General features: G+C 36.6%; 1 protein-coding gene across 4 annotated transcripts in view; it reads right to left on the reverse strand.

Annotated features, from left to right (window-relative positions):
* TAFA2 (TAFA chemokine like family member 2) overlaps nt 1–19,217 on the reverse strand; it is a 445,765-nt gene that overhangs the window by 179,169 nt on the left and 247,379 nt on the right. Inside the window, exon 3 of one of the 4 annotated variants that reach the window (XM_079139703.1) lies at nt 134–203. The exons of the other annotated variants lie outside the window; for them this stretch is intronic. The gene's annotated coding sequence lies outside the window, so the exon portion shown is untranslated. The remainder of the gene's footprint in view (nt 1–133; nt 204–19,217) is intronic. 4 annotated transcript variants of the gene reach the window in all.

Below are 19,217 nucleotides of genomic sequence, written 5' to 3' on the forward strand. Positions count from 1 at the left end.
CCTCCACCGAATCTAGAGGCTAAAAGCAGAGCATTCATTCTTGCAAGGACAAGATCAGATACGTTTCCACTCTATACTTTAGCAGTGGCACATAAAGATTATAATCGAGAATGAAAGAAAGAAAAGGACCTACTGAAAAACAGATGTCTTGAGCTAGAAGTAGCAATCACAGCATCTGCACTTTGGGCGCCGGGTGGAAAACACTGGAGGAAAACAATAAAGCACAATGTATAAAAATACCAAAGGAGTCAGCTGTCTCTTTTCAGCTGGTAGAAACAAAAACTACAGAGTACAAAAGGATATTTAGAAGCCTGTGGTACAATTTGAAGCCTTAAATAGTTTATGGCTCAGATAAGCTGGGACACGGAGGCAAGGGAAGTAAAAGGAGAATAAAATGGCACTCGTAGCTTTTCCCCTAAAGTGAAGCTCAAAGGGCCACTCAAAGTGGCCACGCATTCAGACTCTCCCACCACGCTCAGTGCCATTGCTTCTTTGGTGTTACCATCTTTCTGATGCCAAAATCCAACATATTGCATATAACTAACAAGATGACCCTTGCCAATATTCTGTTCTATACTTATATCCTCTACCTACTATATGGTCACGCAGAAAGGACACAGGATTTGGTGTAGGAATATTGAATTTGAGACTTGAAAGGCATTCAAGAGTCACTTCATCCCCTGAGCCTCAGTTCATCATCTTGTAAAATGAAAATAATGCTATTACTTCTCAGGATTCTCTTGAAGATTAAAAGTGATTAAAAGTAATAACCTACCTGAAAATGTCTTACATCTTCTACTCCTAATAATACATTATCTAAAGAACCAAAGTTTCATCATCCGATGAAACTAAAGGCACACTTATCATTTAACAAACATCATTTAAAAATCTACTTTTTACTCTAAAACTGGTGATTTATCCATGACAGTGATGGATAAGGCCCCTGCCCACGTGGAGCCTATATTCCGATTAAAATCATGAGTGCTTAATTTGAGGTTTGACAATAAAATGGAAACTGAAAAAGAAAAAAATCATCTTTCTGCTAATAGTTTGTGATAATATATTACTTCTTTTCCATTAATTTCTGTAGAGAAAGGAATATAATAGCATATTATCTTAATTAAATTCAGAAAGACACTTAGCTTGAAATCACATTGTCAAAGTATTATTTACTACATGTGTGTCATTGGAACATAGTAATTATTAAACAGTCATACATACACATTTGTTATCGGGCAACTTAAGGGAAATGCATCTGCTTACTTAAAGTCTGGGCTTGGGCAAATTCTATGTGTGCATGCAAAATAGCTTATTAAGCTTATTAAGGGCTTAGTGTATGCAAAGCCCCGTGGAGGGCATTGTAAGTGGTACCAGACCATCAAGTCCCAGTTTCTACCTTCCTTCAAAGGATTCATAATAAAGGAGTACAAGATTTACACAATAATATTAGTAAGAGAATGATGCATAAAATTTTGAAGAAAGGATTATAGTGGTTTAGAAAGAGACCAAACTTAAGGAGTCAAAAGATGCTTGCATAAAATTTTAGCAAACAGGACCAGTCATCAAAAATTCCAAGTTTGATTCAAATCGTGTCTTAGCCCAAACCTGGCAAATTACTTTAAATCCAATTTTTCTATCTATAAAGTAAAAAATAAATCAATAAATAAAATCCTACAACCCTCTGACTTTATCAAAATCTTTTAGGGAAATAGGACAGAAAGAACAGGTTTATCCAGGTATTCATTACTCCATTTTTGAGACTCACGTTAGGTAACATATGCCAAGTGCCCTCACTACTCCTGACACCAAGGGCACCTTCAACAGATTCTACACTTGGGGCTGGAGTAGACCTTAAAGCACGGGTAAAATTTTCATGGGCAGAAATGACACGAAATGCATGTCAAATAAAGGGAAGTCTGGGAAAGTACCATGGAATTGAGAACACGCAAGAATGTGAACCAGGAAATAGTCTCACATGGCTCCACCTGAAAGTCTAGGAAAAGGAGTGAAAGCAAATCTGCAGTGATGGTTCTGACCCAGAACACTGAGGACACTGGTGGCCAAAGGAAAGCTTTTGCCCTCCACGTAGCAAACCTCAGGAGGCACCAGGGGACTCTGAGAGAGAAGGTAACATGCAGAGGACCTCAGTTTAAATGTATGAAATCTACATTTCATCATCTGACTATCAAATACCCTCAAAGGAAATGAGCCACCAAGTATTTTGAGTAATGTACTTGCTACCAGCTCAGTTTCTATTTGCAATTAACATAATAAGAAATTCTTTTTGCATATTTGCAGCTTCAAATATTTGTAATAAATGCTCTTTAAGTAGGACACCAGTGGATGGCTCTCTCAAAATTAGGTGCCTTGTACTTCTCAAAATTTATATTTCATCAACATACTTTAAAATTTGAGAATCTAAATGGGACAATTTTTATCAATAAAATACAGTTTATATTTTTTCATAAAGTCTTCACTGTACCACTCATGAACCTGTTTGTTCCTGTTTTTATTCCTCTTCTGTGGTGCTACACCTTCTGTACCAAGAATTGCATAAAAATAATCAAGTTCACAGGACAGATACTTGATACCATCTGTTGACACCACACTGCATAAATATCAAGTGAGGATAATAATACAATTAAGTTCCAGTCTACTTGGGAATATTATCCAATTCTGAATGCTCTGGGGAGCACGTGTTCTCCACCTCAGTTTACCTTTGTTGTTCTCCTGATTCTGGGCTAACGCCTTTTGTCTTCAGGTGTGAGGAATAAACACTGACCACTACTTTGTCTCCATTTGCATCAGAGAGTTGACTGCTGATGTTATGCCATGTCTAAATAGGCTTAATTCTCCCTTTCTGATTAAGAAGAACACTGCTGACATACCTTCCCATAAAGAGAGAATAGGGAACAGAAGTTTTCCTCTCCTCCCTGATTGTTCCTGTGTTTACCAGACAGCTTGTCTAAGGAAACTGTCATCCCTCAATCACAAGAACCAACCAGGAAGGAACCTAGTAAATACAATCAAAGTCTAGAAATAATCCTCACAGTCCTAACAATTGATCCATGCTTGAGAGAGGATATAAGTAAGCCCTCTCTTTGACAAAAAGTATTTTTCCAGAGTCAGACACTACTTCCCCATCTGTTAGGATCAGGTCTCCCTCCACTCATCAGGTTCAGTTTTAGCATTTGAAACTATGAAATTAGAGAGATCTGATCCAATACCATGTGACTCACATCATGTGTGGCAGTCTGGCTCTCAGGTGGTGCCCCAATTCTGAAAACTGAAGTTCTACCATTTTCTAAGTTCTGATGCTTTCTCTTGAGCACCCATGAAGGCTCTCACCCTGCTAAAGTGCTGACCCTGAAACTTAGTCCTTGTCTTTGCTACCTCTTGATAATCTCCCAACATTGAGAGCCCACTTATAACTCTCCTGTGCTCAATAATAATACTCTGGACTCTATTACTCTTGATGTATCACCTAGATGCCATGCTTTGATCAGCAGAATGGATCATTACCCCAGTTGTGCCTGTTCTTAGCACTGGACCTCATAGCGCCAAGGTCTAGTCCTCAACTATGTCCTCATCTGTGTCCACTCACTTATATTGATTATTCATGGTTTACAATCTAATTGAAAGAAATGTGCGTGATTTTTGTTGTCTTATATTGATAGTTTTATAGGCACTTATAATATCAAAGAATGAAGGAGTGTGGTTCCTGAACTGTTAAGCTATACAGACATAATTATAACTTATTTGACATTGATGGGGTAACAGCCTTAGACACTAGTGGGTAACTCAGGAACCAGACTTGGTGGATACAGACCCCAGCTTTGACATTTACTAATCTTGGGTCACTTGGAAAAATTAACAAGTGCCTCAATTCACTCTGTTGTGAAATGGGGAAAATTATAATGCTCTCTCAAAGGAGTGTGAGAGTTAAATGTGTGTGTATATATATATATACATATACATATACATATATATACATATATATACATATATATGTATATGTATATATATATATATGAGCTTAAAGCAGGAATTGACTCATAATAAATGTTTAAAAGATAAAGGAAGAGGTCGCTATCATTTGTAAAAGATAATATGAGTCACAGAGAAGATCAAATTTAAAAACTAGTGTCATATTGAAATTCACTATTAATTCTTCCAAGAAGAATCCTCTGCCCCTCCCCAGGAAAAGTTAAATTCACCTCATATATATCAGTGACTATTCAGCAGGAAGTCTGCAGCACCAGGAAAAATCTGTTAAGTGCAGAAAATAATGTATCCTACCTAATAGAGTTGACTTTCTTATTAAATTACTTAAGACAGACAAAGCACTTAGAATGATGCCTGACATATAGAAAAAACTTAAGTGTTAGATAATTGCTATTATGAGTGTAGCCCACACAGTAGTCAGAGAGATATAATGAAATCAGAATATCTCTAAGAGATTAGTGCCAGGAGGCATCCATGTTTCTGACAACTGGGGAAACTGCCTTTATCTCTGGCCCAGTCAGAACTCTTCACACTGAAAGTAAATTCAAATCTTAACTGCCACCTAAAAGAACATACCACATGGAAAAGAACACAAAGCACTCAGACCAGAAGGAGGCAATCATAGCCACAGCCTCCTGCAAACAGAGCAAGCAAGCAGCAAAGTCAGGATAACAAGCACCGACAACAACTCTCATTTTGCAAAGCTTTTAAAGGATGCAATCTTTCTGAAAAATTCAGTGAGAAGTTGCTCTTAAAAAGATCAAGTGGATAAAAAGACTCTTAGTATAAAAATTAAGGGTCCCAAGCAAGGATACAACAGCACTTACTGGTGGAAGGCAAGAATTGTGTGGATACAGAGGAGGAGCCAAAGAAACTAAAGAAAAAGAATTTCAGAGTGGACTGAGGTGTATTTTCAACTTCTAATAAGCAGGCCCTAGAAATAAATATCTGCATCCTGCTCTATTCTATTTGTAGTTGCATGTCAACATATTTTAGTCACATAATAAATTTCAGAGCTTATTTCTTATTAAAAATGTGGATTTAGCTTTTTTCAACAAAAGTTCCTTTGACCTTCATCATCCCCAATGAGGTTCAACTCCCCTAGGAGCATCAGAGACTTACGACAGAGCTCTTCACAGCAGTACTGGATTGGCCTTGATGGCTAACTATCCATGTGACTCAGGACAGTTACCTCATCTCCCTCTCCATTTGTCTTCTTGTCTACAAAATGGATATGATGCTGGACTCAATGGGAGTAGTATGATTATTAAATTAGACTACATACATGAGCTATTTGGGATGGTGTTTGAGTCAGCTTTTTCGTTGCTGTGACTAAATGATCCAACTAGCCCAATTATACAAGAGGAAAGGCTTATTTAAAGGCTCACAGTTTCAGAGATCTTAGTCCATAGAAGGCTGGCTCCATTCCTCAGGGCTCAAGGTGAGGCAGAACATCATGGCGGAAGAGGGTGGCAGAGGGAAGCAGCTCGCATCATCATGAAGCAGAGAGAGAGAGAGAGACTCCACTCCAGATACTAAATAAATACCCATAGCCATGCCCCAATTCCATTCTCCTCCAGTCACACCCTACCATTTCAATTAATCCCACCAGGGGTTAATTTACTGATTGGGTTAAGACTCTTACAACCCAATCATTTCTTCTCTGAACCTTCATGCCTTGTCTCACATGTGAGCTTTTGGGGGACACCTCACATCTAAACCATAACAGATGGTATGGTACATGACACATAGAAAGCATCACATATATTCTATTATTTCATAAGGTACCACCATGGATATAGTTAAGCGAATCCTATTTAGTATTACAATCAAGATACTGGAGATAAAGGGACAAAAGTGGGTGAATAATAACTCTTTTAGAGAGTGTTCACAAAGTTCAGTCCCCACTAGGGACTAGGCTTTAGAAGACTAATTTTCTCTGGACTTATTTTACATTGCAATCTGGTTCACTAGGAATGAGTTGCCTGAAAACCTCGCTGGTTCCTTCGATCTCTGTGTATACCGCATTGAACTTAGTTCCAGGCACAAATCTGGATCTCAAAAAACTGAGTATGAATAATCGACAAACGGATGTCAAACAGGGAAGAACTGTTCTAAATCCAGGGCTATTTAGTAAAATCAGCAAAGTTTTCAACTCATTAACAAACAAAATTAGTATTATGTTAATGTTCTTTTAATAGTTTATAGCTAAAAGCACTGCTTTTGAAAGTGAATTGTGCCAGCCATTGTGTTGGAAATCTTGAAATGTTTTAATGGAATATTAGCACAAAATCTTTCTGTCACTTGGAGACTTCTGAAATTTTTTGCCTGCCCCAAAAGTTCTGAGAAGCTTGCAGGGTCTCTATGCATTGGGCTGCCTACACATAGAAAAATTATCTGCTTCCCGATGAACCGCTGATTTTTTCCATTATCAAATGAGAGGTTCTAAAGGCCCTCGATGACTAGGATAAATCACTCCATTTCTTTTACTCTATTAAAGCAGATATTTTATGTTCCACTGCTACAAAATCCAAGATGAACACCAGAAATAGCCTGTAAGTTGAAGACTCTCATTTTAAAATGGCACCACGATTTATCCTATTTCTTACTGTACCATGAGTATTACATTATTCATTAGAAGTATTTGTTTTTTAGGCAGCTATTATACAGCTTTTGCTGACTGTCAGCTTCCCAGTGCAAGCTGGTGATTTAGAGGGATATCTTCCAGAGATAAGGTCACTTTGTGGAATTCCCACCTGTGTGACCCCAGTGTGTTTGCATAAATATAAATTTGCTCTATGACATTCCTGTCATGTTTGCTCAGTGAGCAAGTAATTTGCCACTCTCATTACTCCAGGTACAAGGTACCTTGTGAAAAATCAATCTTCTTTCTGCTTCATACATCACAGCTTCCCCCAGTCATCCAGTGCCTTCTGACTCAGAAATGAAGCTGTGAGATAAAGACACAGGTCTGTTTCAGCAGGCTGCATTGTCCAAAGGGGCTAATGAATGTTACACCTCACTGGAAAACCCCATCTTGGGGCAGGGAAATGTCTATATACAAAGCAAAGACGCTGTTTCCTACGAAGCATTTCCTGTACCCGAGGGAAAGAGGTCTTAATAGTAGAACAAACAAGTAGCTATAGGGGGTTTAGTGCACAGTTTTTCAGAAATATTAATCTACCATCTCTTCAGGCCACAAATCATTTTCTCCACCTCTTGACAGGATGAATTTTGACTTTGAAAGACAATCCATTGCAGGATCCTGACTGGCTGTAATATGCCAGTTTTCTCCCCAGGGACAAAGCCACCTCACACCAGCCGATGAAGCCATTTTCGGTGTTTGCTCTGGTGCTGATTGCTGTGTTTTCACCAATGTGTGTACCTCAACATCATAACATAGATGCCAGTAAGGGAAAAAGCAGTGGAAATATTTCCATTCTATATCTATTTTCAAATCCATGGAATTTTCATGCTATCTGTAGCACAAATTTTTTAAAAAACACTAACTCAAATATCAGTAAATATTTATTGAGTACCTTCTATGATCCATTCTGGGAGCTGTGAATAAAGTAATTAATAGAAGAAATAAATGCCTCCCTTCCTGAAATATGTGTTCCAGGAGAAAAAAAAGAAACAGATGAATATCTAAAGAAGCCAATATGATAATTTCCAATATTGGTCATTAGCATGAAAAAAAAATAGAACAGAGAAATGTGATAGACATAGATGAGGAATATTTAGCCAAAGAAAATAACTGTGAAAAATAATTAAAGGAGAGGAAAGTCTGTTCTGGGAAATAAGATAAATAGTGAAATGGAGAGAAGGGAGTGTGGCTGAAGGAGCAAGCATGAGTCACAAAGTGGTACTGGCAAGGATCAAACCACAGAGGCTTCTTAGCTCTGACAGAGAATTTGCTTTTATTCAAAGTGCAGTGGGAAGCCACTGCCAAGTGGAAGTGGAGGAAGATTTGAAACAAGGCAATTAACATGATTTGACTTAGATTTTTTAAAGATCTCATTAAAAAATGCTGTTGCACAGATTAAGAATAAGAAGCGAGTTATATTAGCATAATGGGCAACAGTGAGGGCGCTGAGGCCACAGTCCAGTCAAATTACAATGATAGTGTGACCTTAGAGACATGGGTGGAGAAAATAGGCAACTCATTGAAAGACTTGATGAGAGGGTAGGCAAGATGAGAGCAAGTCGGAACCAGGTGAACACTGAAGCCATTAGTAAAATGAAAAATGGGTAGAAACAGGTAATTCTCCTTTGGACATATCAAGTTTGAGATGAGCAGATGACCAAGGTGTTATTTAGGAAGTTGGAAGCACAAATCTAGAATTAATAAGAGGTAAATCCTGGACCATTATAAAGAATATTTAACACCATGTATTTCAATGAGGTCACCAAGGGTAGGGTGCCAGATGAAATATAAGACACCCAGTTAAATGTAAATTTCTGATACAGTAAATAATTTTTTATTATCCTTATATACAAAACATTGCATGGGATAAATAAATGTATGCGTCTGTGTGTATATTACATGGCACATACTTACACTAAAAAAAAAAAAATCTGAATTCCAAATATAATTAGGAATTCTGTATTTGCTCAAACCCAAAATGGGAGTGAGATCACAGGTCAAGAAGACTCAAGATCTGCACACTCCCAACTTTAGAGGCAGACCACAGAAAAAGAGCCAGCAAAAGAGACGAAGGAGGAGAGAGTAGTTCACAGACACTAAACAAAAAATGGTACCCTGAAAAGGAAATGCTGAACTGACCCAAAGTTTTGGCCACTGCTTAGCCACTGAATATGATGCACTCCAACAAGTGGTCATTAGATTTGGCAGCTTGGAGCCAAGATTTAGTGACTTGGAAAACAGCAGCCATGGTGACAGTGGGAGAAACAGAAATCCCCTTTGAGTGGGATAAAGAGAGGAAGAAGTGAAGACAACAGACACAGAAACCTCTTCCAATAAGCTTCACTGTGAAAGTAGGTTGGCAGCAACGTGGAGAACAAAGATGTGTGTGTGTGTTGATCAGAATGTTCTGGTGGAGAGGGAGAAGGGGGCAATTTAGGAGCGAGAGGGAAAGTGCCCAGGACCAAACTGGCTGAGAAGAAATAGAATCCAGTCCATGATGGTCAGGCTCACCTTTGACAGCAGTGGGGAAAATTACTTTGTTTCATCATAAAAAAGATGGTGTTGCTTCATTTGGTTTCTGATTGTATAAACAACTTCAAGGATACGTGCACACAAAAATACCCCACATATAATCAAATATCTCCCTACATTTTAGTTTGTAAAAAAAAAAGTCCATCTATTATATATTCACATAAACCAATATTTACAATTAGTGGTTTCAAGACACTGATGTCTAAGTGAATGATTGTTAGGTAATTCTTTAGGAGGAAACAGTGTTCATGTTTTCTTTAAGATTCCAATGCTTCCCTTTGTTTTTCATAAATAAGGGAAGTATAAAATAGCCTTCAAACTGTGACAACATTGAAATTGAGATTTTCCTAAATGGAAATCAGAAATTCCTAATTAACATTTCCATAACGACTGCACCATGGCATACATCATTAACAGAAAAGTTTTGCTAACATAAACTGAAAGCAAACACTGCCAAGCTCCAGAGTAACAAAGGTCTGTTGCTGTGGGAACCACCCTTTGCACCTCCTGACCTTTGCATATGTTGCATTAATGTGGATATTTGCATTTGGATTTACTCCAAAATAAAAGTCAGGCATTCAGTGATACAGCAATAAATGCACCTCAGCAACAAAGAAATAGTGCTGCATTTTTGGGAACAGAGAGAACTAGTAAAGACATTTTTTTTTTTTAAATAGATATATATCCTTAAAAAATTTCTGCAGCTAACGTACAGTCATCTCTCAGTTACCCGAAGATCTCATGATATCTGTAAATCAACACAAGTTTTTGGCCCAGAACATTTTATGATTTAATTAACAAGAGTGATAGCCCAGTAAATAAAATTCCCTGGTTTATTAAAGAGTAAGCATTAGCTACATGGTTCCTATTATTTTCAACTCAAAGCTCACAACTAAAACAACTTTGTATTCTTTTGAATATTTAAAGGAATTTACTTCCTATTCATTTCTTGTATTTGAAGTAAAATTGATGCTAGTTTTAGAACTGATAAAATATGGATGCAGAGGGAAAAATCATTATTAAACAAATGTTTGGTTTTCTATTGATAATACTATCCAGATTAAACAGGCCTCTTTCTCAGTCTGGTTACAATTTAAAATTTCCAGTGTCACTATCTTTGGGTACTTTTTATCTTGGGAGCACAGATGGAGCAAAATATAAACTCCATGAAAGGCTGAAGACCTTATATTCCTTACAGAGTCTGGTACCTAAAGGTAGTCATTAAATTGAATGAATGAACAAACAAATGGATGGATAGATGGATGTCCACAAAGACCATGTAGAGAGGAAGCTATGAAATTCAGTCAGGTGGTAGAAAGAGAATCATACATATACTTTTTAATCAGATAAGAAAATAACACATAGCCAAGGTTTCCAGCAATTTTCACCCTCCTTAAAGCTACAACTCAGTGACAAATATCCTAATTCCATTTAAAAACCCAGTCTCTCTACATTCTTTACCCTTCACAAAGGATACAGTCTCCCTTTAAGGGGACACGAATTTGCATACTCAGAACGTGAAGCAGATCTCCCTCAAATTAACCCAGTGATACTCAAAACACTTGTGGCCTTGTGGTTTCACCTAAAGGTTGTAAAGCAAACATAAATACAATAGAGACTTGGAGGGAAGAGTTCACAGAGACCAACAACCCCAAGAATAACTCCTCCCAAGCTCACTCTTAAATCACCTTAATCACACTTCAGATGTGTGGCAGCTTCCACCTCTAAATCACAAACTGGGGCAATCCCTTCAGAGAGTGAATGTTTTGGAGGACAGAGCAATGTTATTCTCATCTGTGTATCAAAGGAGTCCACCACCGCGCTGGCACAGACTAAGAACTCAATGCATGGGTTTACTGGATAAATGAGCAAACAAAAGAATGAAGGGCTGCTTGCCCAGGCAACCCAGTAAGGACTGAAATCAACCTGTAAATCTAATGTCTTGACCTAATGCATTAGAGAGCAGATTATGCATATTTCTTAAGTGTTTGGTTCTATGTAAGAGCTACCCCTTCCCCCAAAAGGATTGCTCTGTTAATAGGTTTTTGAAAAGCACAAATCCATCCAGAGGAGAAGACAAAGGAAAGAGAGAGAGAGAGAGAGAGAAAGAGAAAGAGAGAGAGAGAGAGAGAGAGAGAGAGAGAGAAAGGGAGAGAGAGAAGGGGTAGATAGAGAAGGGAGGGAGGATAAGGAAGGAGGTGGAGAACACAGAGAGGAGGAAAGGAACACAAATACCAAAAGGTGGTGGTGCCTAAACTCTATCCTCATGGATGAAACAATGAGGAGCTGGTTCTTTATTTTTCTCTTCATTTATTTCTTTTTATAGATGGTTAAAGCCTTAAGCTTAGGCAAAGCAAAATATGAAGTTCACCCTGAAAATAATGACTCTGGGGTTGAGAGTTAATAAAATTCTGGAATGAAAAAAATTAGCAGTGGCAGTCAAAAGCACAAATGAAGCCAAGATCTAATTATATTATACTTGCACAAATGTAAAAAACATCATGAAATATTTAATAACCTACCAAACTCCACGTTTTTCATCTGCCCAGGGATTCCATAGACTTGCATACAATTATCTCTTCAGTTAAACACACAGCACTTGACAAGTGCTTGGATTCACGTTCACATCATCGTTCACATCATCGTCCCTGATAATACAGGGCCACTTCAAAGGCTTGAAGCTCTTCCCCTGGCAATCTCTGTGCTTAGAGAGGTTTAGGTGATCAGGGTTTCAATCTGCTTGTCTTAATCAGTACTCCTGTACTATTTGCCTATACCTTACATGTGAGCCTTTTGGCAGATGATTTATTTGATTTCCTTTATTCTTATCTTGCCAGCACTTCTAAAACTGAATGAAGGAAGAAAGAGAGCGGGCTCAACATGTCACATTGTCAACCGAATGTTAAATATATATATGTTTTATATATATTTATATATTTTATATTTATATATTTTATATTTATATATGTATTTTTTTTTCTAAAAGACCGCAGGACCTCGGTTAAGCTTTTAAAAAGAGTTGTAACTGTATTATCTGTGATGTTCCCTTTCTTTTGCCTGCCAAAAAGCCATTGGTGATAGAGACAGCAAATGGAGGATCTCTGGAGTTATCTGAAAACCTGACAACCCAGTTAGTAGCTTATCTATACTGTCATTCCAGATGATTCCAATAGTAACTGACTTTAGGAGATATTACTTTTCTATACTAATATATATTGCATGAATGTAAAAACCTTATGAACTATTTAATAATCTACTAATAGTTTACTAATACATATATATTAGTATAGAAAAGTAGTATCCATCTATATATACATTTATATCTATGTAGCATGGTCAGCATAATTAGGAAACATAACAATGAAATAAACTACTTCTATTAAATCTATCACCAATTTAAGAATGGTACCAGCACCACTTACTCTTGAAGTTTTTTTATTTTGTACGAATTTCCAGTCCTCCTTCTGCTTCTTTTCATCCAAAAGTACTCAGCAACTTTCCCTTGTAAAAAATAGCCTTCTTATTATAAGGTCATCTTCTTATTTATTATATCATTTATATTGTTTCAATTTGCTTAGTTTGAGCTATATAAATCTGGGATCAAACTATGTATAATTTCCTGAAACAGGTTTCGCACTCAACATCATATTTCAAAACTGCCTTTCCGCCAGGCACAGTGGTGCACGACTGTAATCCCAGCTATTCCTGAGGCTAAGGCAGGAGAATCACAAGTTCAAGTTTAGCTTCAGCAACTTACTAAGGCCCTATCTCAAAATAAAAAATACTGCAGCTGGAGGAATAAACAGTTATGCTCCATTTGTGTACAAGGTGTCAAAATGCATTCTACTGTCATGTGTAACTAATTAGAACAAATTTTAAAAAATTTAAAAATAAGAATACAAAGAGCTAGGATGTAACTCAGTGGTAGAGCACCAATGGGTTATATCTCCAGTACCAAAAAAAAAAAAAAAAAGATGAATTTGTTTTGCTGCATTTAATTGTAGTTCATTTATTTTCACAGTTATATAATTTGTTATGTGAATATAACAAAGTATACTTGCTTATTTTATGTCAATGGACATTGGGTTATTTTTTGCCATTCTGAACAATGTAGCTGGAAACACTCTAATATGTCTCTTGATTTACATATATGGGTTTATCTAGAGTATATGCATGAGAAATGAGTCATTTGTTATAGAGAACTCATTTGTTTAACTTCATGAGATGTTACTATATTGTTTTCCAAAGTGGTTACGCAAGTTTCCATCCTTAGCAGCAGTGGTTTGTGAACTTTCATTCCTTCTATATATAGAAAGGGTTTTATTTTCTAGGCATTCCAGTGATTAGAAAAGTAGCATCCACTTTGGGGCTTAATTTGCACTTCACTGATTGTTACTAATGATTTTTTTTTTTTATGATTTTTTAACTTCGTGACTTCCTTGGGTGTCCATTAATTTCATAACAAGCAACGATTTTCAAGTAAGCAGTCAATATCCTTCCTTTATTTCTATCACCAAGCCACCATGATCATGTCAAGTTTTTTCATTCCGTTTTAAGTTGTAGATATGATTACCAGTTTCTGGTCTACCTTATTAAAATCATGTAAGAATCTCTTTTAAGAATGTGCGGTGGTTTTGATTTGCCAACCTATATGCCCTTCAATTGATGAACAGATAAAGAAACTGTGGTATATATATATACAATGAAATATTACTCAGCCATAAAGAATGGTAAAATTGTGGCATTTGCAGGCAAATGGATGAAATTGGAGGATATCATGCTAAGTGAGATAAGCCAATCTCAAAAAACCAAAGGATGAATGATCTCGCTGATAAGTGGATGATGACACATAATGGGGGGTGGGAGGGATTAGTGTTAGGGTTAGAGTTAGGGTTAGGGAGGGGGGCAAGAATGGAGGAAGGAAGGACTGTATAGAGGGAAAAGAGGGGTGGGAGGGGTGGGGGGAAGGGAAAAAATAACAGAATGAATCAAACAACATTACCCTATGTAAATTTATGATTACACAAATGGTATGACTTTACTCCATGTACAGAGAAACAACATGTATCCCACTTGTTTACAATAAAAAAAATTAAGAAAAAAAAAGAACATGTGGGTCATTTTTCTATAATTTTTACAAAATATATGCCTACATGTGTCTATTTGGCTGCTAATCTTTTCTCAATTGTGTTTTGTCTATTTCTTAAGTAGAATTATTCTAATATTGTCAAACTTGACTTGTTTTCCAAGTTTTAACTCATCAAATTCACATTTTAAAATAGTTTTTAATTCTATTCTACAACTTTTCATTGAAAATTTTTTTCTAAATCTTGTTATCCTTTTCTAACTGTGACAAAACAAATAAATGGAATTCCTACAACAGAAAAGGCACGTAGACAATACAATTACAATCCAAAAACCTTGATTTTCTCAAGAGGCCAAGTGAAAAAAAGCATAAGTAGTTAGCCTAGAAAATCAATTAATTTTCCTCATAGAAGATCACAAGAAATACAGTGGGATTTAAAGTTGGATTAAAGGTGCTGTAGTTATTAAACATTGGATCTACATAGTTCTGTGTCAATTATCTGTCTCACACAGCATTGGGAAACAATTTTTATTGTTATATCAGTTAACAGTGATGATAATACAGGTATGTATACTGTCTCTGATCTTCTATGATACTGTTTCTGAGAAGGGTTTCTATTTCTTTGACTATGTGATGCACAGGTATCAAATTGTACTTATTGGACAATGGTACAATTTTTTTTCAAAAATAGTCTGATGACATATAGTACCTAGCTGTGGTAGTTTATAGACTCCTAGCTCTGAACCCTTACTGGTTGAATTATTTCATTACAATCTATTGATTTACCCATGGAGCTTTATATTAAAGAACCTGTATCTTTCTGATATAATATTGGAATCCAAATTAATTAGTAACCTATTTAATCTAAGGGTCTATAAAATAGAGCAATCTAAAAAATTTAGCAAAACTAGGAGCCAAGGAAATATATACTATCTTAGTAACAGCTTTGCATTTAAAGGATGACGAATTGTCACTATCTGTAAAATAAAATGCCAATACCATGACTATACATTCTATATTGCCATCCAGCTCAAAGCTAGACCTGGCATAACATCAATGCTCCAGTTAAAAAATAACACAGGAAATGCCTCCTGTGTATAGATGACTTTAGTGTCCTCATAATCTTGGCTTCTCTGTACCGTAAACACTTAAAATTAGGCATACCATGTTTGGGGTGGGTACTGGGGGTTGAACACAGGGGCATTCAACCACTCAGTCACATTCCCAGCCCTATTTTGTATTTTATTTAGAGACAGGGTCTCACTGAGTTGCTTAGCCCCTCATTTGTGCTGAGGCTGGTTTTGAATTCGTAAACCTCCTACCTCAGCCTCCTGAGCCGCTGGGAATTACAGGCATGTGCCACCACATCCAGCAAGCATATCTTTCTTTTAAGACACTTCCCTCTCCTCTGAGAGAGGCACTGAACACTCTCAATGATGTCTCCTGCTAAGTAGTCATTCACTCTTGAGGTGCTTTGATGGTATTTGCTCTTTTGGCTGATATCTGAATGGTCACCATGTTGCCTGAGGCTGTGCTGGAGCCTTTTCCTCTGTCTACAATCTCCGCAGTTGAATGCATCTAGTTCCAGGGCTTTCATAGGATCTCCTCACTGCTCATGCACAAAATTTTTCTCCAACCTTGACATCTTACCTGAGCTTCCTTATTCAATTAAGAATTTAGCAACCCCAACAGATGAATAGTGGGTATCCCAAGCTTCATGTCCTAAGTAGGATGATGCATTTCTATCCTTCTCTCCTCCTTTTTATTCCTCTCTCATTCTTCTGATTGCATCACCATCCAGCCAAGGTAAAACTCCATCTCACTTGTGATTCCCTCCCTTATTCTCACCCATTTTCCAACCCTTCAGCCAATCTTATGCTCAATACCTTATATGTACATCAAATCCATCCACTCCTGTTCTCTACAAGTTTGGCCTTCATTAATATAATGGCCTCCTATCTGATCCTTCTGCTTCCAAACTTCCACCATGTAATTCTCTCTCCTGACAACACACAGAACCATAATTTTCTCCTTTGGATGTAAACCTCATCATAGCCCCACTTAAAATTCTCCACTGTACAACCAAGGTATTACTTAGAGTAAAATCCCAACTACTTACCCAGTAAATTACTGGTGATCTGTTCCCATTCTGCCTCTTCCATTTCATCACTATTCTTCCTCCTCTCACTCACCTGCCTTGTAAAAATGCCACACTCAGATCCTCAAGTCCTTACACTGCCCCCATTGCTCATTCTCCATATCTCTCTTCAAACTTAATCTCGTCAAAGAGACTGCTTTGACCATCATGCATAGGTGAGCACCAAATCCATTTCTGCCCAAATGAATATCACTATCATTAATAATATGGGTGTTTGTATATTTTCTGGCAAAGATCTAAGTTTCATGCAAGGAAATGTTTCTTTCTTGTTCACCATAGTACTGAGTTCCAGGGTACTAGATCTAGAACAGTGGTTGGCTCATAATAAACACTCAATTATTACTTATTAAAGAAATAAATTTTTAAATCCTTTCTCCTGATACCCAATAACACCACAAAACAAACCCCTGAATGTGTTCATTTTCATGCCAGATTTATTAATCCTGGGGAAATTGTTTGATGTATGTGTTACTCTTTGATTTTAAGAAACAGTCATTTAAAATTTTTACAGTTCCACTATACGTCAACTACTACATGGGAGTAAGAAATGCAAATGTACTCATGAGGTCAAAAAGTTCACTTTTATTTTAACTTCTGAGAAAATTAAAGAACAAAAACTTCTCTACAAAGGCAGTTGAAATTTGCACTCGTTAAATTATCTGCCTTTCATTCAGTGGAATAATAATAGTATAATCTGAAGGGGAAAATGCCTGCTTTTGGTAAGTATTGCTATTTTTTTCAAAATCTGCTGTCTGAAATTACCAAAAATTTCTATATCTTCAATGTTATTCTTTGGAGACTAAAAAATTGACACGTCAGAGAAGTCAGATGTGGAAAACTCAAAGCATCTTTCTGCATCAACTGTATTGTTAATTTAATAGATAAAATACAAATTCAATCAGCATCAATACGTTCTGGTAGTTAGTGATGGTGTTCCAAAGATGCAGAATATACCCGCAGCCCCACGTCAGTTTAAAGATAAACAACCTTCAATATAAAAGTGCATGTTTGTATCAAAAACACTGTAGGTTTTCTCCTGGTAGGAAAAACCTCCCTAAAAATGTACTTAAGAGGCAGCATAAAAAGATGGGAATGCAGACTACATGTAGATGTAAGTTAAGAATTTGGTTTGGAATGTGTAGAGGGAAATAAAGGGAGGGGAGGGAAGGGAGAAGGAAAGATAGTGGAATGAGACAAACGTCACTACCCTCTATTATGATTACACAAATGGTGTGAATCTACATTGTGTACAACCAGAGAAATGAAAAGTTGTACCCCATTTGTGTACAGTGAATCAAAATGCAGTCTGTAAAAATAAAAATAAGTAAAATTTTAAAAAAAGAATTTGACTCTATCTTTTACAAGTTTGTACTTGAAAACATTTATGGTTTCCTTCATCAAATATTCATTGAGCACCTACTCTGCCAGGGACTGTACTAGGTGCTGGGACTACAAAAAATAAAGGAAGATTTGATTCTTGATTTTAAGTAGGTTAAAGCCTTAGTTTTGCCAGGCGAGGTGGCACATGCCTGTAATCCCAGCAGCTCAGGGGACCGAGGCAGGAAGATCTCAAGTTCAAAGGCAACCTCAGCAAAAATGAGGTGCTGAGCAACTCAGTGAGACCCTATCTCTAAATAAAATGCAAAATAGGGCTGGAGATTGGTTTAGTGGTCAAGTGCCCCTGAGTTTAATCCCCAGTACCAAAAATAAATAAATAAGCCTTATTTATTTAGTTTATATAGTTTTCTCCTACATGAAATAGGAGTAACAACATAAACTTCGCTATTGATCAATCAAGATAAAGTACACAATATGCTTAGCACCAAAGAAAAATCTCAACAAATAACTCATTTTTATCGTTCTGAACCAGGTTAATGGACTATGTGAGTCTCCCTAGCAATTTATAGTGTAAGTCTAGAATAAATATTTAGACTCACCTAATTCCATTGACAAGAATCATACCATAAGTTTTGGCATGGGCTTAAAATTAATGATACTAAAAAACAACTGTATTTGAAAATTTTCAGTGGGTCCAGAGGTTTATGGAATAAGGAATGTTTCATTAGCCTTCATTCTTTGGTTCAATGAAAGTAAAAATTACACTATTTGAATTATCAACACAGATATTGTAATGCAATGTTTTCAGCTGGTTGTCATTAAAGTATAGATGCTGAAAGCAGAGGGCAGCATTCATTCAGTACCCACTGGAGATTCAAGAGGTTTTTTAACATCTCTGAATCTCCATTTTTTAACAGTAATTGGTTAAGTCTAGGAATGTAGCCAAACAGTATTATTTAGTTTCACACGGAATTACTGTGACCAATTCAGCAGTACATGAGATTCCCAGAGAATAATAGAACTATTTTATGATTATCTTAAAAAGATAATTTCTTATCTTCTCATAGAGTAAGTTATTAGATCAAAAATGTAAGTCATTGCCAAGGCCCTCTAAGTAAATGTGAGAAGTATTTGAAATGACAAGAGAAGTATCACAAAGGAAAGAGAAACACATTGTCAGTTCTTTGGAAACTACAGTTCAATAACCCAACATTGCTATTGCCTTAACACCAAGATTCTAATTTCAAGAGGTATAAATAGCTATATAACAATTATCCAAATTAAAGAAAATAAATCATTAGTTTAACCTCAAAAGTTAAAAGTGTTCTTGATACTATTTCATTAAGTTTGAAGATAAATGTTGGTATTTATAAAAATGAGTATGTCAACTGCAAAAGGCTAAATAAATATGTAAAATTAGCATAAGAAGATAATCTCAACATCATCAGACA

The sequence above is a fragment of the Sciurus vulgaris genome (assembly GCF_902686455.1).
Source record: "Sciurus vulgaris genome assembly, chromosome: 5".
NCBI classification, from domain to species: domain Eukaryota; kingdom Metazoa; phylum Chordata; class Mammalia; order Rodentia; family Sciuridae; genus Sciurus; species Sciurus vulgaris.